The following is a 5,646-nucleotide window of genomic DNA, read 5'->3' as shown; positions in this document are numbered from 1 at the left end:
TGGCCCCTCAGGGGGAGCCAGCAGCTGCTGTGGCGTGGTCTCAGCCTGGCGGGGAGGGTGGGTGAAGAGAAGCCGCTGGCATGAAGGGGAGCAGCCAAGATAGCCGCCTCTGCCTCTTACCTCTGCTGCTGCTGCTTGGTCAAAAGGGCTGCATTTCATATGGCCACCCCTCTCCACCAATCAGCAGTAAGAGGTGAGGCTGCACAAAAAGGCAGTCCTCTTGGCCAATCAGCGGTGAGGGGTGGGGCTACATGAAAGGCAGCTCTCTTGGTGGATCAGTGGGGAGGGGGGAGGTTTGCCATGATAAGCCTGTGAAAATGGCAGCCAAGGCCACATTCAGCCTGTGAAATTGTCCATCTGCCACCTCAATTTGGGTAGGTCCCTATCCATAGAGATGTCTCTAGTCAGGACAACTGTGACATGGCTATTAGGATATACCAAAGAGCAGACAGACAGTGAACAAGCAAGGAATAGTTGGGAAAGAAGGAACCTAATCTGTGTGTCCAAAGCAGTAATTAAAATAATGAATGACTGAATTAAAAAAAAATACAACCAAACAAACAATGGATATGGCATGAGAGAGAGAATATATTCTCTTCTGAAATGACCATTGTGGGGCTATCAGGCATGACAATAAAGCCTTAGGTGCTCGCACACATTGTACCATTTTAACTCTGTATTATTTAGATATTAGGAACCCCCTGTAGAATGGATGCAGATATATTGGTATAAAAAAGTTTACATCTCTATAACTTTTCCTTTGCTGGAGAGGAATGAACTACAGCAAAATAGGACATTCTTATGCTGGTTTGTGTGCATACTTGGGCTTTTATCATATTTGTAGGATACCAATGCCATCTAACAAAAATAGAGATATCACTGTAAATCTATATGTTGAGCATACCAAAGAAAATACAGGGAACCCTCGCTATTTGAAGGTTTGGCATTCACAGTTTCGCATATTCACAGTGCTGTGCCAACCCACTCTCTCTCCCTGCTGGCAGCATGATGACACTTACACCCCTGGCGGCCTCTGCGGGAGCTCTGTGCTTGCTACTGCTAGGCTCCCGCCCCCACCGCCATGCTCCCTCTGCCGCCAGTGCACTCCTGCCCTCCCAGCTGCCGAGGGCACGCGCCGTTCATGGCGTATTCGCGGATTTCGCCATTCAAGGGTATCTCTGGAATGTATCCCCCGCGAATGGTGAGGGCGTTCTGTAATACAGAGTTAAAATGTATGCTAACACAGCCTGCAAAATATGACATTGAGGGGAAGAAGGGAGGATGACAATACATGAACAATACCATAAACTAAGGTGCTGTCTGTCAAGATATCACTGTGTACAGATGCGGACCTCTGAGTCCCGTTGATGTTCACTTGCTATTCTTCTACTGGACAGATGCCAGTCAGTCAATTAGGTTGGTGTGCCTCTCAGTTCTTTCCTGCCATGACTTGATGAATTGATTGAATTGGGGAGGGGTGATGAGTCCCTGACCCGGAGCCAACTGCCACCTGTCAGAATGTAAGGACAGGCAAAAGAAAAAAAACCCTCCTTGCAAAATAAAGATCCAACGTGTCCATTTATCCACTTTTCCCATGGTGCCAGGGTTCAAAGCAGCTGCTATCCCTCCTCTTCTCATTCAGTCCACAAGTTCTCAATTGCTGAAGCTGCGCTCAGGCATTTTTTTCCTGACAATTAGCATCTCACTGGCTCAATTAACTGCCCACTGCAGCCAATTAACATGGAAATGCTTTTTTTCAAGCTCCTCCATGTTCTATAGACCCTGTGGGTCACCTGCCCTGTTTCTGGGGACTTCAGTCCCAACCGGCAGGCAGGCACTTGCCCTCCCTGCCAGCCCCCTTCTTCTCTTTACCTTCCTTCTTCCTGCCAGTGTATAGGGCCGGAAACAGCTCCTGGAGACTTGACTGAACCAATTTGGCTCACCTGGCGAGCTGATAAGGCTACGCCTAAGCGGATTGAAAGCTCCCTCCGGAGCATGGCCATGCTGCTACTGCTGAACAGGCCACTCTGGCCGGGGAGTTTTTCTGGGCAGGTAACCTCAAACTTCTAACACTGTCCACTTTGGAAAGGTGTTTTTATATGATTTTAGGTTTTTTGCATAAACTACATTTCAGCCACACACCAATTCTCAATTTTGATTTACCTCCTCATCTTATTTCACATTAATCTACCTTGGAAGTGCACTAACTATTTTGAAATAGTGCCTTAGGGGTGGGTGATGTGGGTGACTGCCTAATGTCACATGGGTACATGTACCCTCATGCACACACAGGTGAACAGCCTGCACTCACAGTAGCCCTCTCCCAGTCCCTGCCCTGGGCAGAAAGAGCAGCGCCCACTCCAGCCCATCCCACACGTCCAGCTGCTGCTCAGGAGCCAGGCCAGGCAATGAGGGCAGGGTGGTGCCTGCTCCAGTCTGTCTGCCTTGCTTCCACATAGCAACCATGGGGCTTGCAAGCCCACCTGCCTGGCTCACCATGCCACTCTGCTTCCCTGCTGGACTGTGCCCGCACCCCTTCCCACCAGCATCTGCCTGCAGCAGTGCTGCTGACTTGGTGGGAGGAGGCAAGGGGGCATGACCAGAAAAGGGGGTGAGGGGCACACTAAAATACAAGTTCACCTAGGATGCCATTTTCCCTCAGGCTGGTTTTGCCCAGAAGTGTTACAGGCAGGCAATAGCACGCAGCAGCAGCAGCAGTAACAGCAGCACATGGCTGGTGGGGAGAGGGCTACCAAGGCCTGGGAGCATGTTCCTTGCAGGATGCTGCACTCCTGCTCAGACATCAAGTGGTGCTGCTCTGCTCTGTCTGTCCATTGAGCTCCCACTTGCTTTGGTTTTTTTTACGCACAGTTCAATATTTTATGGATTTTACGGACAGGCATTTTTAGCTTTGTTTGTTACCAGCTGTTGGCAAACCTGCTCCTATTCCATCCCCTGTCCTAACCACCTTGACTCTTCCTCCTTGGCCCTTCATCTTTATGGACTTAAAGAGGACTGAGCCAGAAGTGATCAGACATCTGCTTACGTACGTGACATCTACCTAAGCCTCATTTGAGGTCCTACTGTGCTAGAACTATGAGAGATTTATAAACCCCTCTAGCATGCTACGATGTGCTGTAAGAAAATTCACTGTGTGGGGAATGTAGCAACACAGCTTTGCACCATGGGATATCATTGTTGGGGGTTTTTTTTAGCATGGAAAACCTGCATTCCCTGCCTTTGTGCAGAATGAATATCAGATGATTTCAGGACTTCATTTGGGTGTTCACTGTGTAACATTAAACTTCTTTTGTGTGTGGGGGGGTCCATTTCTTTTCCTGTTAGCTCAGATTCCTTGATAGGCTAATACAGACACTGGCCACATCTACATGAGATACTGACTGTGCAGTTGTTACTGCTCAGTCATTTAGTACTTGTTTATACAAGTACTAAATAACTGCACAGTAACAACTCCTACTGCCAGGCCCTTCTTCCCCGGGAGGCGGAGGGTAGACCATGGTCTCCCTCCAGGACAAGGGAGGACCCAGAGACCTCCCCTTCTGTCCAGCCATGGGGTTGGACCAAGGTGGTCAAGGGCCCCAGGGCCCGCCGCACCAAGGCCCCTGCCCTGCTGCAGCTTTGCAACAGGTACGGCAGCCTCAGCAGAGCCTGCTGAGTTGCCAGCTCCCGGAGGCAACACAGAGGACACTGTAGCTACCATCCCCACTCTCCCCAAGACCAAACACAAAGTGTTTGTTGTGGGAGACTCCATCCTGAGGGGGACTGAGGGGGCAATCTGCTGCCCCGACCTCTTAGCCCAGGAAGTTTGCTGCTTCCTGGGGGCCCGCATCCGAGACATTGCGGAGAAGATCCCTAAGCTCTTCCAACGCACAGACCACTATCCCATGCTTCTCATTCATGTGGGTACCAATGACATGGCTCGGAGTGCTCCTAGCCAGGTCATGAGGCACTACAGGGATTTGGGTGCAGGGCTAAGGGGTCTGGGAGCACAAGTGGTGTTTTCTTTGATCCTCCCAGTCTTGGGGTATGGGCTGAGGAGGGAGAGGAGGATCCAAGTAGTCAACCAAAAACTGCGGCGCTGGTGTCATTGGGAAGGCTTTGGCTTCCACTCTTTGGAGAGAGAGGCAGCGAGCTGTTGGGAAGGGATGGCCACCACCTCTCTCCTCTGGGGAGGAGGCTTTTCTCAGCTAGACTGGTTGACCTGCTTCCACCAGGCTTTAAACTAAGCCTGCCGGGGGATGGGGGGACTATTGCCACTGCTGGCCCACTGAGTGGCCCTTGCAAAGCCAACAGGCCAAGACACATAAGGGATTCCACCCGAGCCCCAGCCCTGGAACATAATGTAGGCAAGGCAAGGGCCCCTAAGGGGACATTTGCATGTCTATACACAAATGCCAGGAGCCTGGGGAATAAACAGGAGGAACTTGTTCTCCTGCTAAATGCAAATAACTACAATGTCACTGGGATAACGGAGACCTGGTGGGACTCCACCCATGACTGGGCCATGGGTATAGACGGCTATACCCTGTACAGGAGGGATTGAGTGGATAAAAGGGGCAGGGGCGTAGCTCTCTATGTCAAGGAAAGCTACGCATCTCTGCAAGCCGACATTGGCACCTACGGTGGACGACTTGAGCCTCTCTGGGTTAAAACCCGTGGGGAACCCGGCACAGGGGATACTATGGTGGGGGTCTACTACAGATCCCCTACCCAGAGTCAGGTATTGACCAGGAGTTCACCAGGGAATTGGCTGAGGCCACATGATCTCAGTGTATGGTTGTCATGGGAGACTTTAACTACCCAGATATCTCGTGGGAGGAGCGCTCGGCCAAATCTGAGCGGTCGCAAAGCTTTTTCTCATGTGTGGACGACCTCTATCTGACGCAGGAAGTCTATGGGCCGGCAAGAGGTAAAGCGCTGCTCGACCTCATACTGGCAACTGGGGATGACCTAATTGGCAACCTAACAATCGAGGGGAAGCTGGGTGACAGTGATCATGAACTGATCACCTTTACCATCTGCCGTAAAGCTGGCAAGTCAGTCAGTAATACAGAAGTCCTTGACTTCAGGAAAGCTGACTTCGACAAGCTAAGGAGGCTTGTCAGAGAGGCCCTAAAAGGCCACAACCCAATGGAGAGGGGAGTTCAGGATGAGTGGTTGCTCCTCAAGGGCCTATACTGTTTAACTTCTTCATCCTGGATGCGCAAGCAAAGTCCATCCCGTCTCAGAGGAAAGGCAGCAAAAGGGCACAGCAGCCCCCTTGACTATCCAGGGAACTGGTGGACCTCCTGTCTCTTAAAAGGAAGACCTACAAAGGATGGAGGCCTGGAACCACCACCAAGGAGGAATACTCTGCTTTAGTCCGGACCTGTGGGGAGCGAACCAGGAAAGCCAAGGCTGCGATGGAACTCCAGTTAGCTACAAATATCAAAGAAAATAAAAAGTCCTTTTTTAGATATGTGGGGAGCCGGAGGGAAAGCAAGGGCAACATTGGACCCCTGCTAAACCAGATGAGGCAACTGGCAACTGACGCCCAGGAAAAAGCGAACTTGCTAAATGGGTACTTTGCATCAGTTTTTCACCAGTTCTATGGGACAGCCCTGCCCACTATGGGTCAGGGAGGCC

The sequence above is a fragment of the Gavialis gangeticus genome, unplaced genomic scaffold (assembly GCF_001723915.1).
Source record: "Gavialis gangeticus isolate Ggan-Ray unplaced genomic scaffold, GavGan_comp1, whole genome shotgun sequence".
In the NCBI taxonomy this organism is placed as follows: Eukaryota; Metazoa; Chordata; order Crocodylia; family Gavialidae; genus Gavialis; species Gavialis gangeticus.
This window is presented reverse-complemented; position numbering follows the sequence as displayed.